At 50.6% G+C, this 20,848-nt stretch overlaps 1 long non-coding RNA gene across 1 annotated transcript in view; it reads left to right on the top strand.

The window, feature by feature from the left end:
• Positions 1–11,216: 11,216 nt before the first annotated feature.
• Positions 11,217–20,848, top strand: part of LOC134969423 (uncharacterized) — a 123,264-nt gene continuing 113,632 nt past the window's right edge. The window contains exon 1 of the long non-coding RNA XR_010189476.1: positions 11,217–11,568. This is a non-coding gene — a long non-coding RNA (uncharacterized LOC134969423). The remainder of the gene's footprint in view (positions 11,569–20,848) is intronic.

Here is a 20,848-nt window from a genome sequence, read left to right as displayed (position 1 = left end):
CTCTTTATTATACTGAATATACACATTTTACAAGTATCACACCCAGGATTAGAAACCACAACCTATTACACTGGAAGCAGACATTTTACTGATGAAGCTGTTTGTTCCTGTATAGGAAATCTGAGAATTTTAACTATATGAAGCTACTTCTCTGACAATTACACGTAACTTCATATAGTTAGAATTCTCATGCTTCCTCTACAGCAGCAAATAACTCCATCAGTAAAGTGTCTGCTGTTAGTGTAACAGGTCATGGGTTCTAATCCTGGGTATGTCTGCCAAGAAATGTGTGCTTTAAAATAAAAGACAATTAAATGGATAAATACAGTATATACTTTTTTTTCAGAACACTCCACACACACACACACACACACACACACACACGTGTATATATATATATATATATATACACGCACACATACGTACATATATTTATCTTAATATAGGAAATAGGGGGGCACCAATATTTTTCTTGCCTTCGGCAACTGTGACGAACTTACGCCACTGGCTACAAACAAAGGGTTTCTAATACCTCTTGTCACCTCCAATGTCCAGGAGGAATCCGGTGATGCTGGACACAAACCGGCATCTGGGGTGTAGCCGGACAGTCTCTGCGCAGGGAACCACAAGCTGACTTAACAATCTACTGTACCCTTTTCACTATGACTTCATCTATGCAGGCATGCATCATTGAATGGTTTCATTATATACATATGATGCTAGTAATGAGTTACCAGTACATGATACTGTTTTCTACGGTTTTAGACTTATATTAGCAGCTTCTTGAATCTTCATGCCAGCTTTAATGGTCTTGATTCAGATGTGGCTGTAGTTGCTATCACTGCTGTTTGCTTGGAAGCAGTAGTGATAGCGCTGTATGGTAATGCCGAAGGAAGAGTCTATTACAAGCAGACATCTCCTGCTGCAGTAGTGATCTGACCTGCATCTTAGGATGCAGCATCGGATCAGTCACTCACCACCGCACCCATGGTGACGTGCAAGCCGCACGTCGCATGGGCCAGGAAATCTCTGTCCAACTATGGAGATTCTTGGCCTCTTCTTTGGAGAAACGGCGGCCGTTACCACCCCCATGGCTTCCGACCGTTCATCACTGACAGGCTGATGCTGGACTGCATGCTATGTCGCAGGACCCGTTCACGCATGAGCAGAATGGGTTATGCCCAAAGTACCAATTATCCTCAATATGTTTAATACCTGTCTTTCAGACAACTTTTTGTCTCTGGATCCTGTCCTGGATCTCAGACAGCTACATTTTCTGGACTTTAACTTGTAGCTTTCAGATTACTTCCTTTCTGGCTCTGGACACATCTCTATGTTTCACTCTTTTTTATATATTAGAAAATTCCACTAGTCTAGCCTATCTCCTATATAATAGCCCAGATCTGTGACTTTGTGACTCATTTGCTAACGCTGGGCGGAGTCACAACACTGGGCGGAGTTAGTCAAATGAGTCACAGATCTAGCCAAATCTATAGGAGACTAGGAGCAGAAGCAGATAGTATGGGCATGTCACAGGCAGGGGTGCATATCTCCCAGCTTTCTTCAGGAGCTTTCTTCAGGCAGAAGGAGGGACACACACTCGGCGAAAAGGGGGCGTGGCTTCACGGGAGGGCCCCCGTTTTCGTCAGTGAGGGGGCTTGCCCAGCGCTCTGTGAGCTGCTGGCATGCCCCCAGGGGTTGATTATGAGTCCGGGGGGCCCAGGGCACTTGAGACAGGGGAGCCCTATCTCATTGCTGTGCCTTCTGTGGGTTGGGGGCGTGGCCTAATCGCGGGATGCGAGGCCACACCCCTTATGCAAATTCCGGGATTTATTTATTTTTTATGGAATTTTGGCCCGTCTGCTAGGGGTAAATCCAGAGCAGGTGGTCGCTCCCCCCTACACACCCGCACAGGCAGAAGAAAGCAGGGAGACTGCTGCCTCCCTGCAACACCACAGACCTGCCAATACGCAGCAGCGTGTGCTGACTGTAGCACAATGCTGCCGTTGTTGCTGGCAGGACGGGGGAGCTTCTGAGCTGGGACAGAGCTACTCCAGCCGGGGGGCCCCCTAAAACTGTGGGGCCGACGGTATGTACCCCCTGCACCCCCCTTAATCCGGCTCTGCTGCTGGAACCCCCCCTTAATCCGTACCCCCTGATGCCCCCTCTCCCTCTGTCTCCACTATTCACCACTGCTCTGCTAAGCAGAACAGCGAGTACAGGAGCTTTCCAACTGACCCCCCCCCCCCTTACCGCGGCACACTGCGACCCGCGGGTGGGACAGCGGGACAGACCCCAAAAAATGGGACTGTCCCGCGAAAATTGGGACATTTGGGAGGTATGGGGGTGTGTGAGGGGGTATGCCGTACAGACAGACGGGCACCGGCTCAATGTGTGCTTGAATCCCACATCAGCATACTCAGCAGGGTCTCTCTGGCGCGGAGGAGCGTTACCCCCCTCACCCACCCCTCCCCCACCAATGGTACCCCCGCACCTGCCCCTCCACCACCTGCAGCACCTCCGGACCTCCTTCCCTATCCGCCGCACCACCCGTACCTGCCCCTCCCCTACCCATGGCGCCTGCGGACCCCTACCCCCCCCCCCCCCCCCCAGGCACTCCCGCCCCTTTCTGGCACACTCCACGCTTCTTAGCTGCAGTTTTGTGGGGCACCTGCCGCTGTGCAGGTTCCGTACTGCCTCTGTTATCTCCAGCCCCGGCAACCCCACCGCTAGCTGCAGCGCTGCCACCCGCAGTGAGGTGCGCCCAGCTCCTTCACACATTTTAGCCGGCGGGTAGCGCTGCAGAAGTCCGAGCTGCTTGCAGGCTCCGACCCCCTCCTCCCTCCAGCCGCAGCGTCTCCTGGGAGCTAACCAGTCACTCCCAGTCTCCCCTTACCACAGTGCCCAGCAGCCGCGAGGTCCGCGCCACGTGCATGCTATGACCCCCTCCTCCCTCCAGCCGCAGCATCTCCTGGGGCTAACCAGTCACTCCCAGTCTCCCCTTACCACAGTGCCCGGCAGCTGCGCGAGGTCTGCGGTGTGTGACTGAGGAGGGTGGGAGGGATGCGGTCGGGCAGAGGAAGCAGGACTCCAGCCTAAGAGAGTCAGCCATGCCAAGTCTCCACCAGCAGCAGATCCCAACAGGTTGGAGTGGAACAGCAGCAGCCAGCAGCAGTGACTCCGGTAAGACACATCTGTCTGTCACCACTGTTTTGTCCCTAATACCAATCTCTCCCGTGCCCTGTGTTCTGTCATGTCCCTGTCACCCCTGGCCTTGCCCTGCCCCCCTTATCCTGGCCCTTTCACCCTTATCCTGGCCCTGTTACCCCTATCCTGGCCCTGTTACCCCTGTGCTTGCCCTGTCAACCCTATACTGGCCCTGCCTGTCCTGGTCCTGCCGCCCCTACCCTGGCCCTGTCACCCCTATCCTGTCCCTGTCATTTCTGTCCTTGCCCCGTCGCCCCTGTCCTGGCCCCGTCTCCCCTGTTCTGACCCTGTCACCCCTGTCCTGGCCCCGTCAACCCTGTTCTGACCCTGTCACCCCTGTCCTGTTACTGCATACCCTCCAACTACCTTTTTGGCAGGTACAGTACCCGCAGCACCTCCAGACCTCTCCCCAATGCACCACACCTCCGCACCTTCCCCTCCACCACATGCGGCACTCCACCCCTCCCCCACACACTGTGCCTCCAGACCCCCTACACCACCCGCGGCTCCCACTCCGCCCCTTCACCACCCACAGCACCTCCAGGCCCCCTCCACCATCCACCCCCCTTATATGTCTCCCCCCACACCTGCCCCCCTCCACCCGCAGCATCTGCAGACACCCTCCTCCATCCGCGGTCCCCCCCTCACCCACCCCTCCCCCACCAATGGTACCCCCGCACCTGCCCCTCCACCACCTGCAGCACCTCCGGACCTCCTTCCCTATCCGCCGCACCACCCGTACCTGCCCCTCCCCTACCCATGGCGCCTGCGGACCCCTACCCCACCCCCGGCACTCCCGCCCCTTCCCATCCCACAGCACCTCCGGAACCCTTCACCCATCCACAACATCCCCACACCTGCCCCTCTGCCACCTGTGGCACCCCTGACCCTCCCCCACCTGCAGTGCCTCCGTACCCCTCCCCCATCTGCATCCCCCACTCCTCTGCCCCTCCCCCACCCGCAGCACCTCCCGACCCTTCCCCATCCGGGCCCCACCCCCACTTCCGCCCCCCCTCCACCCGCAGCATCTACAGACACCATCCGCAGTCCCCCCCGCACCCGCTACATTCTGTACATCGTGCCCTGCAGGTGCTGTTCACGCCGTCGCAAGGGGCTGCGCCTCCTTCACCATCGCACGCCCTTTCATTGTACAATATTTAACCACTAACAAAGGAATGCAGGTAATACTCCATATAATACAAATATTGAACCCCAGAAAGGCATGCAAGGGTAGCCCCTTGCGACGGTGTGAAGAGCGCCCGTAGGGCGCGATTAAGCACCTAGTTTTATATATTTGATTAACCACCAGTCTACTTTTAGAACATTGGGGTGCACTTCCTAAAGTGGCACGGGTCCTCCAAGGCCTTGTTTCAGCTCTGTCAATCGGTGGGCTTTAAGACATGGCCAGATCAACACATAGGACTCGTGGTCACCCGCTCAGGTTAGAAGCGAGGAGATTCCGCACAATACGTCGTAAAGGCTTTTTCACAGTAAGGACAATACGTGTTTGGAATTCCCTGCCTGAGGGAGTTGTAATGGCGGACTCTGACAACACCTTTAAGAATGGGTTAGATAAATTCCTCATGGATAAGGATATCCAGGGATATGGTGCATAGTCACGCACTATAGTTACTATAAAAAGGGATAAAATGCAACGGCTGAAATCAGCATTAGTCATAATTTTAGACAAATCATCGCGCACATGAGACCACAAATAGGTTGAACTTGATGGACAATTGTCTTTTTTCAACCTCAGATACTTTGTTACTATGTTACTATGTTACATATGTAAAGGAGTCACCAGACCCAGATGGAGAGAGCCCACCCACACCAGTGACAGTGGACTTTAGGTGATTATTATTATTACATTTTATTTATAAGGTGCCACAAGTGTTTCGTAGGGCCGTGCAAAGGACAGCACAGGGAGACAAAACTTAACATTACAGTAAAAAAAAAAAAAAAAAAATAGAGTACAGGTAACAAAGATAACCACAATTCTCAAAACATAATACAGCTTAGATGTAAGTAGTGGGTGAGTGATCAGCGTCGTACTAGGAGCTGGTGCCCATAGATAGAGATGAGCCTTTACCAGCAGGAGAAAAAGTGGGTAAAGATAGTCACTGAGTAGGAGAGGGCTGTGGGTGAAATGTGTTGAGAAGAGGGTTTTGACAACAAGAGGAAAGAGGGCCCTGCTCTGAGGAGCTAACAATCTAGTAGGAAGGGGAGACAGACAGATGACATGAGGTGCAAGCAAGCGGGAAGTAGCCTGATGGCAGGATGTAAGCAAAACAGAGATGGTCAAGGCATGAGGCAGGGGGATGAAGGAGCAGCAAGGTCGGGGAGAGTCTAATGGAGCGGGGGAGCACGTTCCATGGAAGTGGTACAGCACGGGCAAAATCTTGAACTCGAGCATGGGAATCAGTGACCAGGGTAGAGGAGAGATGCCGGTCATTGGCCGACCGTAAGGGGCGGGAGGGAGTATGAAGGGAGAGGAGGTTGCAGATATAGGGAGCAGTGGAATTAGACATGTCCTTGTATGTGAGGGTAAGGAATTTGAAGAGGATTCTGTAGGGGAATGGGAGCCAGTGCAGATTTTGTCGAAGGGGAGTGGCAGATGTGGAGTGGTGGGAGAGGAAGATAAGCCTAGCGGTGGAGTTGAGGACAGATTGGAGGGGAGCAAGATGGGAGCAAGTGAGGCCAGTGAGGAGAGCGTTGTAGTAGTCGAGCCGTTAGATGACCAGTGAGTGGATGATAAGTTGAGAAATGGCCTGATGTGAGCAATGTTGCGTAGCTGGAACTGACAGGACTGTGCCAGAGCTTGGATGTGGGGTTCAAAGGAGAGGGAGGAGTCAAGAATGACGCCCAAGCAGCGGAGTTGGGGAACGGGGGAGGTGATGGTGTTGTCAACAGTGATAGAGATATTGGTAGGGGGTGATACTCTAGCTGGGGGATAGATAATGAGTTCAGTTTTGTCCATGCTGAGCTTCAGAGAATGCTCAGCCATCCAGGAGGAGATGGCGGAGAGGCAGCTGGAAACCTGAGAGAGGACAGAGGGGGACAAATCAGGAATATCCAACTGTGTCAACAAACAGTGTGATGGCATGAGCGGAGGTCTGATGGCATGTGGGGATGTCTCATGGAATGTGGAGAGGTCTGGGGTACGTGTAAAAGGCATGTGGCGCAGTTAAACACTGTTTGGGTGTGAAATATCTTGTGCCTGGTCCAATTACCAGGACTACACACTACATCTCTGTCCACCTGGGTGTGAGGGGGTGGTGGGCCAAGGAGGCCTGCTTTATTTATTTGTACTGGGCCCCAGTGGTGATTTGGCCCCTGTACTCACAGGCAGAGCCATTCTTCTCCTTTCCTGTCAGCTAGCAAATAGACACAGCATCTGTCGTGTTGTCAGTCTGAACACAAACGTCAATTAACCTAGACAGCAAAGTTTATACAAAATACAAGGCAGTCCATTGGTTAAAAGTTTTGTAGACACATATGATAGCCAGGTTTGAAACAACGCCTACAGACACATAGGATAGTCAGGTTAGAAGCATGGCCTTCAGACACACAGGATAGTCAGGTGCAGGGCTTACAGTGGTCCTGGAGAGGTGGTGGAACTCATTTCCCTTGCCACCTACCCCCCCCCCCCTTCCCCCCTTACTCATTAAACAGATCCGGGGCTGGTGTTGCGGTGTTCAGTGCCCCTCCTCCCCACAAACTATAAATTTGTGCTCTACCCCACTTACTTTATAACGGAATAGTGCGCACCTGCAAAGAAGGACTGTGGACTCGCAAGGAAGGGACGTGGCCACACAATAGTACCCCCAATTAAAATTATGCCACACAGTAGCACAATCTTATTCACATTACAGTGCATGTAGTGTCCCTTATTAACCTTACACCACACATAGGGGGTAATTCCAAGTTGATCGCAGCAGGAAATTTTTTAGCAGTTGGGCAAAACCATGTGCACTGCAGGGGGGGCAGATATAACATGTGCAGAGAGAGTTAGATTTGGGTGTGGTGAGTTCAATCTGCAATCTAAATTGCAGTGTAAAAATAAATCAGCCAGTATTTACCCTGCACAGAAACAAAATAACCCACCCAAATCTAACTCTCTCTGCAAATGTTATATCTGCCACCCCTGTAGTGCACATGGTTTTGCCCAACTGCTAAAAAATTTCCTGCTGCGATCAACTTGGAATTACCCCCATAGTGCACTTATTCACATCATATCACACAGTAGCGCCCCTTATTCACGTTACGTCACACAGTAGTGCCCCTTATTCACGTTATTACACACATTAGTGCCCCTTATACACAATGCCCACAGTGGTGCCCATTATACACAATTCCCACAGTAATAGTGTCCCTTATCCACATAATAATGCCCACAGTAGTAGTGCCTCTTGTACACATAATAATGCCCACAGTAGTGCCACTTACACTTAATAATACCCACAGTAATGCCACTTACACATAATATGTGCACAGTAGTGCTGTCCCCCCACATACACTCCATACAGAGTCTGCCCCCCTCCCCAATAATAAGCATATTGGCCCTGTACTGTCTAGTGTTACCTGTGGTGGAGAGCACTGTGCTGGCAAAGAACAGCGACGAGGTGAAGTCCCAGTTCCAATTCCTGAAATCATTGTTCAGTATAGAGACCCCATAGTTGTTAGCCAATAGCACATGCTCCAAGAAGTATTCCAGCTACTGCTTGGACAGGCACACATGCTCACTGAAGAAGTGGCGCTTCACCTCCAGCTGGTCCCGCCGGAGCAGGTATTCGTAGGGCAGCTCCACTGAGGAGAACACCGCCGCCTGCAAACAGAATGTAGCTAAGCATGAGGAAGGTGAAGTACCAGGTTGGCTGGTTCCTGTCCATCAGCCTATATTTCGTTAGTGTGGCCGGGTAAAGTGGGCAGGACTGGTTCCGCCTGCAATTACAACTGACAGAACGCAGTTCCGCCCCACTTTAACTTCTGGTCAATTAAGAAGCAAGGCATGCAGACACACAGAATAGTTAGGTAAGAAGCAAGGCCTGCAGATACAAAGGATAGTCAGGTCATAAACAAGGCCTGTAGTCAAAGAGGATAGTCTGGTCAGAAACAAAGCCTGGAGATGCATAAGATAGTCAGATTAGAAACAAAGCCTACAGACACATAGGATCCCCAGGTCAAGAATAAGATTTGCAGACATCAGGGACTGCAGCCATGGGACACCATAGTCTCACTCAACAGGTAGTCCAGATGACTGGGAGAGCCTGGGTTTCAAAAGCCTGAAAAATCGTACGACTGGAGGAAATAGATTAACTGTTTCATAGATGGAATAAGGAACTCTGAAAAGGATGACGAAAAGACAACTGAGCATAGGCGGATCCAGGGGGGGCACTCGGGCCCGTGCTCCCCCTGTCGTTTCTGACTTCTTTTTTTCAAAAGGAGAACAGCAGCAGCACTACTGCTATTTCCGTCAGTCAGATTTGATAAAAGAGCCGGAAGGCACTAGGACCTGCGCAGAAGGCTTCATTAGCCCTCACTACACCGCACAGTTTCCCAGCACTTCCTCCTCCACTTCCTTTACCACCAAGCTAGGTGCAGTCACACTCAGCCTCAGCTTTGAGAAGGCGGCCCGTGTGATTGTGACAGGGCTGTCCTGCAGATGTCTTATGCTGCTTGTTGGAGATCTAGCTGGCTGCTTCTGCTAATCAAAGATGGGCTGTTCGTGTACTGCAGTCTGAGTCTCACTGCAGTGCCCAAAACAAGGTATGCTGCACCTGCCCCCACCAACTAAAAACTATAATAATTATATTTCTCTTACGTCCTAGAGGATGCTGGGGTCCACATTAGTACCATGGGGTATAGATGGGTCCACCAGGAGCTATTGGCACTTTAAGAGTTTAAGAGTGTGGGCTGGCTCCTCCCTCTATGCCCCTCCTACCAGACTCAGTTTAGAAAATGTGCCCGGAGGATCCGGTCACAGCTAGGGGAGCTCTCCTGAGCTTTCCCAATGAAGTTTAGTTTAGAGTTTTTTATTTTACAGGGAGGCTGCTGGCAACAGCCTCCCTGCAGCGTGGGACTAAGGGGGGGAGCAGTGTCCGCCCTGCGGTGTCTGAGCCACTGACTCCGCTGACTGGACACTGAGCTTCAGAGGGGCTGATCGGTCTCCGCCGCAGGGGAAACGCTCACCCCAGCAGCATGCCGCCGACCCCTTATAGAGCTGAAGCAGTGGTGAGTTAGTCACCGACCCCCCTAGCAAGCGGGGGGGGGGGGGGGGGGCGGTGTGAAGATGGCGGCAACAGGGGATCGAGTGCGGTATTAACCGCGCTCCTGGACGGTACCAGAGGCACACTGTGCGGCGCTGCTCAGCAAGCCTGTCGGGCCCCAGGGATCCCAGCCAGCACAACTCCTCAGACCAGTTTCAAATTCAGAAGAGCGGGAAGACAGCGCCATGAAGGGGGCAGAGATTCTCCTCAGAACGGACCCTGCAGCGTTCCAGCGCCATTTTCCTGCATGCTGATAGTTGAAGGAAGATCCTGGTCCGTCCACAGCAGCTCCAGATTACTGTAATACAGTACCAGGGGGTTGTAGAAGGGAGGGGAGGCTGATTGTTTGACTGTGTGTCCTATTAAGGAGCACAAGTCAGCGCTGATAAGGGGTTTCTCCTTGTGTTAAGCGCTGGTGTGGGTTGGCTCCGTTCTCTGTCTCTCTCTTGCCATTCTTGGGGGGGAAACTCTGTCTTACCCCATCCTGTGTGTGTATGGTGTGTTTGGTGGTCACCAGCAGCAATGTCCAGGGATACAGTGTCATATGCTGCAGAGAATTTATCCTCACAGGATGATCCCATTCCATGTAATGAGGTTAACACTGGTTTAGCACAGATTCCAGCAAGGGAGTGGTTTTCCTCTATCAAGACTTGGATTTCTCAGATTTCTGACAGGGTTGCCAGTAATGAGTCTGCAACCCAGGTATTGCAGTCCTCTATGGCTGTTTGGCCCTTGTCTGGTACCTTGGGTCATCCCACTATATTCCCCCACAAACGTGCGCTGGTGCATGTCACACAAGACGACACGGATACCAGTTCTGACACTACAGATGGTGATGGGGATGTATTGCGGGGGTCCGCATCTCTTGCAAGTGGAGTACAGTTGTTGATAGAGGCTATCAGGGATGTATTAAATGTTAATGATACCACACCTGAGCAGGTTGAGGAGGCTATCTTCACTGAAAACAAGAAAGCCTCGCTAACCTTCCCTGCGTCAAAAGAGCTGAATGCTATATTTGAAAATGCCTGGGTGAATCCTGAAAAGAAGTTTCAGATTCCTAAGAGGATTCTGGTAGCTTTTCCTTTTCCTGAGGAGGATAGGAAAAAGTAGGAAAACCCGCCAATTGTTGAAGCATCTGTATCCAGACTCTCAAAAAAGGTGGTTTTACCGGTGCCGGGATCTACCGCCTTAAAGGAACCGGCAGATAGGAAAATTGATAATACTCTGAAATCAGTGTACACTGCTTCAGGGGCCATATTACGTCCCACTATTGCTAGTGCATGGATTGCGAAGGCAATAGTGAAGTGGTCGGCTACCTTAATTGAGGATTTGGATACAATGGACAGGGATGACGTTGCATTGTACTTACGCAACATTCATGATTGTGCAGGTTTTATGGTTGAATCCATGAAAGACCTGGGTTCCATGGCTGTGGGAATTTCTTCTATGTCTGTTTCAGCTCGTCGGGGACTGTGGCTCCGCCAGTGGTCGGCCGATGCGGAATCCAGAAGGAGCGTGGAGTTGCTGCCCTATACAGGCCAGGCTCTCTTTGGGGAAGCACTAGACACATGGATATCTACCGCTACAGCGGGTAAGTCTCTGTATCTTCCCTCAGCAGCACCTGCTCCGAAGAGATCCTTCTCAGCTACGCAGCCAGGCCCGGCGCTGGCCGCTCAGCAAGGTCTGCAAAGCAGGGAGGCGCTGGGCTAGAAAGGCGCTCTCCCTGCTCTGCTACCTCACTCTTGCTGATAGACAGTGTTACTGCCAGCTGCCGCAGCCTGCGCCTGTCACACTGACAGGCAGCAGCAGCGCTGGTAGGATGAACAGCTGAGCTGATATCCTGTGCCAGGAACCTCCCCTCTCCCCTCTTCTCCCGCTGCACATGTCCAGAGTCCCGCATGAAGATAGGCAGCAGCGTCGCCCCTCCCTCCCCTGTGACTCTGTATGAAGACACAGCAGTCTTCAGCACCGCTTACCCCCCTCCCCCATCAGTGGAGGAGGCAGGAAGTCACGTGCATTGGAGGAAGCAGCAGAGCAGAGTCAGACATGAGAACTTCGAAGAGCAGCAGCCACACACTGAGGAGCAGAGACTGAGGTAAATAAATACTGCTGCAGATATACATGTGCTAGGGGTGTTTGTGTGTGTATTTACTGTGTACTGGTGGGGTGTCATTGATGTGTAATGGGGAGGGGGGTGTCATTAATGTGTACTGGGGGGGGGGCTGTAATTAATGTGTACTGGGGAATGGGGTGTCATTGATGTGTACTGGGGAGGGGGGATATAATTAATGTGTGCTGGGGAGGGGGGTGTAATGTGTGCTGGAGAGGGGGGGTGTAATTAGTTTGTGCTGGGGAGGGGGGCTGTAATTAATGTGTGCTGGGGAGGGGGGGGGGTGTGTGCTGGAGGGTCATGTCATTAATGTGCTGGGGAGTGGCATACAATGTGTGCTGGTAAGGGCGGGTGTCATTAATGTGTGCTGGAGAAGGGGGTTCATAGTAATGTGTGTTGGGGGGAAGTGGCATGTATAAAATGGTGCTCTACCTGGAATAATGTGTGACTGGCTCTACCTGGCGCAATGTATAAAAAGGTGCTCTACCTGGAATAATGTGTGACTGGCTCTACCTGGCGCAATGTATAAAAAGGTGCTCTACCTGGAATAATGTGTGACTGGCTCTACCTGGCGCAATGTATAAAAAGGTGCTCTACCTGGAATAATGTGTGACTGTCTCTACCTGGCGCAATGTATAAAAAGGTGCTCTACCTGGAATAATGTGTGACTGGCTCTACCTGGCGCAATGTATAAAAAGGTGCTCTACCTGGAATAATGTGTGACTGGCTCTACCTGGCGCAATGTATAAAAAGGTGCTCTACCTGGAATAATGTGTGACTGTCTCTACCTGGCACAATGTATAAAATGGTGCTCTACCTGGAATAATGTGTGACTGTCTCTACCTGGCACAATGTATAAAATGGTGCTCTACCTGGAATAATGTGTGACTGTCTCTACCTGGCACAATGTATAAAATGGTGCTCTACCTGGAATAATGTGTGACTGGCTCTACCTGGCGCAATGTATAAAAAGGTGCTCTACCTGGAATAATGTGTGACTGGCTCTACCTGGCGCAATGTATAAAAAGGTGCTCTACCTGGAATAATGTGTGACTGGCTCTACCTGGCGCAATGTATAAAAAGGTGCTCTACCTGGAATAATGTGTGACTGGCTCTACCTGGCGCAATGTATAAAAAGGTGCTCTACCTGGAATAATGTGTGACTGGCTCTACCTGGCGCAACGTGTAAAAAGGTGCTCTACCTGGAATAATATGTGACTGGCTCTACCTGGCGCAATGTGCAAAAGGGTGCTCTACCTGGAATAATGTGTGACTGTCTCTACCTGGAATAATGAGTGACTGTCTCTACCTGGCGCAATTTGTAAAAAGGTGCTCTACCTGGAATAATGTGTGACTGGCTCTACCTGGCGCAATGTGTGAAGGGTGCTCTACCTGGATTAAGGTGTGACTGGCTCTACCTGGTGCAATGTGTAAAAGGGGACTCTACCTGGCGTAATGTATATAAGGGGCTCTACCTGGTGTGTATAAGTTATACTACTGTGTGGCGTATTTTTTTATAATGGAGACACGAACTGTCCATGTTATAGATCTTGGGGGTGGGGGGGCACCAAAATGTCTACTTACAACTCTGAGGATGAGATCGGTATTTGTAGAAAGGCGCAAAATTGATAGTTTGCAGGAGGGCGCCGAACACCCTAGCACCGGCCCTGTACGCAGCAGTCCTTTCTGCCCAACAAGACCAGAAAGGCCAAGTCATCCAATACCTTCTTCAGGGGAGGTAAGGTTAAATCCAAGAAGCCTGCCACCGCAGGTTCCCAAGAACAAAAGCCTGCTTCAGGTAGTCCAAAGTCCTCCGCATGATGGTGGATGTGAAGGCCTGGAGGTGGGGCCTATGGGAGCGAGACTCAGACAGTTCAGTCATGCCTGGGTATCGTCCGGCCTGGATCCCTGGGTAGTAGATATTGTGTCTCATGGATACAGGCTGGAATTTCAAAGTCTCCCTCCTCGCCATTATTTCAAGTCGGACTTACCAACTCTGTTGGAGGACGGCACTGGGCTTCAAGATGCTGTCCAAAAGCTGGTGGAGGCACAGGTCATTGTGCCGGTACCACCGCACATGCTGACAAAGGGTTACTATTCAAACCTTTTCGTGGTACTGAAACCGGATGGTTCGGTCAGGCCCATTCTGAACCTAAACTCATTGAACCCCTTTCTAAAGGAGTTAAAGTTCAAGATGGAGTCTCTCAGGGCGGTGATTTCAGGTCTGGAAGAGGGGGAATTCCTGGTGTCATTGGATATCAAGGATGCGTACCTTCACATTCCGATATGGTTGCCGCATCAGGCTTATATCCGCTTTGCATTGCTGGACTGTCATTTTCAGTTCCAGGCCCTGCCATTCGGCCTCTCAACAGCATCAGGGTGTTTACCAAGGTGATGGCGGAAATGATAATGCTACTCCGCAAGCAGGGTGTGAACATCGTTCCTTATCTGGACGATCTCCTGATAAAGGCATCGTCCTGGGAGAAGCTTTTGCAGTCCATTGTTCTCACAACGCGACTGCTCCAGAGTCACGGGTGGATTCTGAATCTTCCAAAGTCACATTTGGAACCAACCCAGAGATTGTCGTTTCTGGGAATGATCCTGGATACGGAAGTGCAGCGGATGTTTCTTCCGCGGGAAAAGGCGTTGGGGATCCAATCCATGGTCCGGGATGTCTTGAAGCCACCCCGGGTGTCGGTGCATCAATGCATTCGCCTATTGGGAAAGATGGTGGCCTCCTATGAGGCTCTCCAGTACGGGAGGTTTCACGCTCGGACCTTTCAACTGGACCTCCTGAACAAGTGGTTGGGATATCACCTCCACATGCATCAGAGAATTCGTCTATCGCCAAAGGCAAGGATTCCACTCCTCTGGTGGCTCCAATTGCCTCACCTACTGGAAGGCCGCCGGTTTGGGATTCAGGACTGGGTCCTGCTAACAACGGACGCGAGCCTCCGAGGCTGGGGAGCAGTCACTCAGGGGGTGACCTTCCAAGGACAGTGGTCAAGCCTGGAAGCCGGCCTGCCCATCAACATTCTGGAACTAAGAGCCGTCTACAACGGTCTTCTTCAGGCGGCCCCTCTTCTAAGAAGCCGTGCCATATAAGTGCAGTCGGACAACGTAACAACAGTGGCTTACATAAACCAACAGGGCGGAACAAAGAGCAGAGCGGCAATGTCAGAGGTTACAAGAATACTCCTCTGGACGGAAAAGCACGCGCTGGCGCTGTCAGCTATCTTCATTCCGAGAGTAGATAACTGGGAAGCAGACTTCCTCAGCAGACACGATCTCCATCCAGGAGAGTGGGGACTCCATCCGGAGGTTTTCAGGGAAATAATAGATCTTTGGGGATTGCCCCAAATAGACATGATGGCCTCTCATCTCAACAAGAAGCTTCAGCGTTATTGTTCCAGGTTGAGGGACCCACTGGCAGTGGCAGTGGACGCCCTGGTGTCTCCATGGGTGTTCCAGTCAGTGTACATGTTTCCACCACTCCCACTCATCCCATGAATCCTAAAGCTCATAAGGAGAACAAGGGTTCAGGTGATCCTCATTGCCCCAGATTGGCCAAGGAGGGCTTGGTACGCGGACCTTCTGAATCTACTGCAAGAAGAGCTCTTCCTCTTCAGGAGGACCTGCTGCAGCAGGAGCCGTTCGCCTATCAAAACTTACCGCGGCTACGTTTGACGGCATGTAAGTTGAGCGCCTGTTTCTTGCTCGGAAAGGTATTCCGAAGACAGTTATTCCTACCCTCATACAGGCTAGGAAAGGGGTAACGTCAAAACATTACCATCGTATTTGGAAGAAATATGTTTCTTGGTGTGAGTCCAAGAAATTTCCTGCGGTGGAATTTCAACTGGGACGTTTCCTCCTCTTCCTGCAAGCAGGAGTGGATATGGGTTTGAGGGTGGGATCTGTGAAGGTCCAGATTTCAGCCCTATCCATTTTCTTTCAGAAGCAATTGGCTGCCCTCCCTGAGGTTCAGACCTATTTGAAGGGGGTTCTGCATATCCAACCTTTCTTTGTACCGCCTACGGCGCCATGGGACCTTAACGTGGTGTTGCAGTTCCTCCAGTCGGATTGGTTTGAGCCTCTTCAGGAGGTGGAGCTCAAATTTCTTACATGGAAGGCGGTCACTTTGTTGGCCTTAGCTTCTGCTAGACGTGTATCCGAGCTGGGGGCTTTATCATGCAAAAGCCCTTACTTGATCTTCCATGAAGATAGGGCTGAGCTCCGGACTCGTCAGCAGTTTCTTCCTAAGGTTGTGTCGGAATTTCATATCAACCAACCTATTGTGGTGCCAGTGGCTACTGACTCCTCAATTACTTCAAAGTCCTTGGATGTCGTGAGGGCTCTGAAGATTTATGTGAAGAGAACTTCTCGTCACAGGAAGTCGGACTCTATGTTTGTCCTATATGATCCCAAGAAAATTGGGTGTTCTGCTACTAAGCAGACTATTTCTCGCTGGATTAGGTTCACTATCCAGCACGCTTATTCTACGGCAGGACTGCCGTGTCCAAAATCTGTAAAGGCCCACTCTACTCGTAAGGTGAGGTCTTCCTGGGCGGCTGCCCGGGGTGTCTCGGCATTGCAACTTTGCCGAGCTGCAACTTGGTCGGGATCGAACATGTTTGCTAAGTTCTACAAGTTCGATAGTTTGGCTGCTGATGATCTGAAGTTCAGGCAATCAGTTCTGCAGGAGCCTCCGCGCTCTCCCTCCCATACTGGGAGCTTTGGTACATCCCCATGGTACTAATGTGGACCCCAGCATCCTCTAGGACGTAAGAGAAAATAGGATTTTGGTACCTACCGGTAAATCCTTTTCTCGTAGTCCGTAGAGGATGCTGGGCGCCCGCCCAGCACTTTGTTTCCTGCTGTTGTTATTGGGTTCAGTACAACTTCGTTTTAGTTGCGTACTGCTTTGTTACTTGGTAAGTAATGTTTCAGCCGTTGCTGATTAGTTCAAGCTAGTTGTCTTGACATGCCTTGTATGTGTGAGCTGGTATGAATCTCACCACTATCTGTGCTAAGTCCTTCTCTCGAAGTATGTCGTCTCCTCGGGCACAGTTTCTATACTGAGTCTGGTAGGAGGGGCATAGAGGGAGGAGCCAGCCCACACTCCTAAACTCTTAAAGTGCCAATGGCTCCTGATGGACCCGTCTATACCCCATGGTACTAATGTGGACCCCAGCATCCTCTACGGACTACGAGAAAAGGATTTACCTGTAGGTACCAAAATCCTATTTATGCTGGGGTGCCTTCCAGGCTCCCATAACTAATGGAACAGGCGACCAACATTTCAAGGCCCAATCAGCCTTTTCATCAGGGAGAAACATTGGCAATAAACCAAGATGCGCTCCTACAGCCAATCATACATGATGGTGTATTCTGTGAGGCCATGCCCCTGTGATACCACACCCCTTATTTGGGAGCACGCATGCCTTAGGTGCATGTAAATGTAACTATTACTGTTCCCCTATCATGGTGCCCCCCCCTTTCATTTTCTTCTGGATCCGCCTCTGCAACTGAGTACCACTACTTAATAAAATTATATAAATTTACCTCTTATTAAGAGCTCATGATAGGCCATGTCTTAACTTGAAGAGATCATTTGGGCCAGTTACACCTCCGGTGAAAAGTTTTAGAACACCCTCATATTACTAGTATTTATTGAAATTTAAGCAATTTAATTTCTCAATCTACTCTGAAATTAAGGAATAGAACAAATAAACAATTGGAGACACATTTTACTTCACAAAATTGTATCTACATTTTTCATTCTTCAAAGCAGCAGCCTTTTCCAGATATAACTGCAGAACACACTTGTAGCATTCCCTCCACAATAGAACCAGAGCTCGATTAAAGAATAAACAGAGGACAAGTGTCACAGCCGTTAGAATTTGTGAATCCGTTGGATGTGTGCTAGCGGTAGAAGTGCATGCCTCTGAGAGGAGAAAATGAGGAGAACGAATGTAGTTTGTTCTCATATGCTTTTATTAACGAAAAGACATATAAGAGCAAATATTTAAAGAACAAAAATAAAGAATTCCAAATGATTAGGACGCAGAGTATTCATGGGCAGAGTTATTCAAAGAGTCCGTATAATAAATGATTGTCTGGTATGGCTAGTGAATACTGAAGAGTTTGTAAGTTGGATAGTTAATTGTCGTGACTGAAGAACACTGAAGGAGTTTTGCAGAATGGATGATTATTAGACGTGGCTGAAGAACACTGAAGGGGTTTGCAGAATGGATGATTGTTAGATGTGACTGAAGAACACTGAAGGAGTTTTGCAGAATGGATGATTATTAGACGTGGCTGAAGAGCACTGCAGAACTGCTGGGAAATCCTCTACGGATAGAACTCCAGGAGACACTATCCTAAGTTGCAGGCTGTTACCCGCGGTGCCGGGGTAACCACTGGCAGTTGTGCACCAAAAGACAACTGAGGTGACAATTCCGTGGTGCTGAAAATCCAAAGGACACTGAAAGGCACACTGGTGGACCTGTGGGAGCGCAGAGCTAAGACACCTGTACTGGGACAGAAACATAAAGCACTGGCAAGGATGGAAACCGGACTGCCCCCTTTTACTAGAGAGCTCAGCCTGTTATTGTCTGGAAGAGACCAGAGACCAATTCCCATTGGCATACTATGAATTGGTCTCCAACATGATGGCCCCCAGTACTGCAGACACACCAGAAAGGGGCTCTTGCTCAGGCAGCCTCCCTGCACAGTGGTCCAGAGCATGGGATCTTACAAAGACAGCAAGGTCGTAGCTACCGTAGGTGCAGGGAGTGCAATTGCTACGGGGCCCCGACTACCTCTGTGGCCCGCCTTCCCCCTGCACCCAGTCACTGTCACACTGGAAAAAGTAAAGTCCCCAATGTCCATCCTCTTACATCTATCAAATCAAACTGCACTGCAGAGGCCCTTGATTGTCCGCCCTCCTCCCTCCCTCGGCCAAACACGCTGCTGAGAGGACCTGGCTGAGCTCACTGTATTGCTGAGATAGACGGGGTGGTCTGGGTGTGCTCAGGACCACCCATTAGGTAGAGGAGAGAGGACAGGTGAGGCTAATTCGCCAACACTGCTCTCCATATCGAGCAGCTCGGAACAGGAGATACATAGTGTAAGTGAGCGGAAGCAGAGCCGGCTCAACCTGGGGTAGCGGCAGTTTTGTGGGGCACCTGCCGCTGTGCAGGTCCTGTACCGCATTGGCGTTTCTATAATGGGTGCAGTGTGTGCAGTGCACACGGGCCCCTGAGTCCCGGGGTGGGCCCATACCACACACACTGCACCCATTTCTCCTATATTTACAATTCCGGAGTCCATCGCTGACCGTGTTTGGGCCTTCTCCTCTCCCGTAGCCGTCCCGAATCCCGGGATTGAAAAAATGCCCCGGGATTGGCCTCCCTAGGAGGCACCAGACGCATATCTAGTAGGTCAGTGCAGCGTTATGTAGCTTCCATGGGAGCAGGAGACCCACCAGAATACTCCTGTTACCACTCTTACACCAGACACAGCGCCTCATCTGGGCTAGTGACAACGCTAACTTGACCCAGGAGGACTGGCAACATGTGGCATGTTCTGATGAGTCACATTTCCGGCAGATGGTAGGGTTTGGGTGTGGTGCAGATCCCATGAGGCCTTGGATCCATTTGTCAAGAAGGCACCATGCAGGCTAGTAATGGTTCCGTAATGGTGTGGGCCTTGTTCACGTTGCATGGGTTGGGTCTGCTGCTCCACCTGAATACGTCATTGACCGGTAACCGCTACGTTGCAGTGCTTGATGACCATTTGCATACCTTCATGGACTTCATGTACCCCCACAATAATTGAATACTCCAGCAGGATAATGCACTGTGCCAACGGTCTCAAGTTGTCCAGAATTGGTTTCAGAAGCATTCTGGGGAGTTCTGATGAATGGTGTGGCCACGTTTGCCCGACATAACCCAATCAAGCATTTATGAGACGTGGTAGAGAGGGCCATTCGCAAACAAGATCCTGCACCTACAAATATCGGGGAGTTGTTGGAAGTTATTAAGATGACATGGGTCAAGGGGGGTCATTCCGAGTTGTTCGCACGCAAGCTGCTTTTAGCAGCTTTGCACACGCTAAGCCGCCGCCTACTGGGAGTGAATCTTAGCTTATCAAAATTGCGAACGAAAGATTCGCAATATTGCGAAAATACTTCTCTGTGCAGTTTCTGAGTAGCTCGAGACTTACTCTGCCAGTGCGATCAGTTCAGTGCTTGTCGTTCCTGGTTTGACGTCACAAACACACCCAGCGTTCGCCCAGACACTCCTCCGTTTCTCCAGCCACTCCCGCGTTTTTCCCAGAAACGGTTGCGTTTTTTCACACACTCCCATAAAACGGCCAGTTTCTGCCCAGAAACACCCACTTCCTGTCAATCACATTACTGTCAAAGTCAGAAAAATATCCCTATACACGTTGCCATATTTGCACCGCACACTGGTCCGCGCTGCGCATGCGTACGCTCCCCCGTGAAGGCGCATACCCGCAATAGCGTGCACCCGCGGGCGCACGGTATGCGTATTTACGGTAGAGTTTATGTAGTCGTAGCGTGCGACTCCTTCGTTACATATTTTCACAATTAATGTAGTTTATAGATCATGATCCCTTTGATAGTTTCTGAAAGTTTGGTTAATATAGAAAGTCCCGGAATGGAGGAATCCCTCTTTGTATTGTACGAAGGGTCTGACAAGAGTCATACAGCAGTGTTTGGTACCCATCGGAAGAGTATTTAAATAGCAATATTCCGGTGTTGGTTTGGAGCGTATTAATCGCTCGTGCGAATAGTTATGGACATAAGAAGTTTATGTCCATTTCTATTATTTACTCATACTCAGGTATGCGGCGGGAAACCTAGTTTCCCACCCACCTGAGCTGTTTGAAATCGTCACAGCCCACCTGTATGAATCAACCTATGACCTTTTGTTATGATACAGGGCCGAATTCCGACGTCCAATGGACAATGGGATTGTAGGGACTATGAGATTGCATTGTGTGAGGGGCATAAATAGGCAGGCCGACCATATCCAACTTCACTCTCTCATCAACGGTTTTCTGCTGATAACCGGGAGCTGGATATCGAGGCGCATGCGATCATACCCTTTGTGCGTAAGTTTCTCTCCGTAATCATATTGTCTTACTGTGAGCCAATCTCTCTCTCTCTCTCTCCGTCTCTCTCCGTCTCTCCCTTCTCTTTCTCTCGTATCTCCCCTAGACTAGTATTGTATTGTAT

The sequence above is a fragment of the Pseudophryne corroboree genome, chromosome 11 (genome assembly GCF_028390025.1).
Source record: "Pseudophryne corroboree isolate aPseCor3 chromosome 11, aPseCor3.hap2, whole genome shotgun sequence".
NCBI lineage: Eukaryota > Metazoa > Chordata > Amphibia > Anura > Myobatrachidae > Pseudophryne > Pseudophryne corroboree.
The sequence above is the reverse complement of the archived record's forward strand: the minus strand, read 5'-3'. Positions and strand labels throughout refer to the sequence as shown.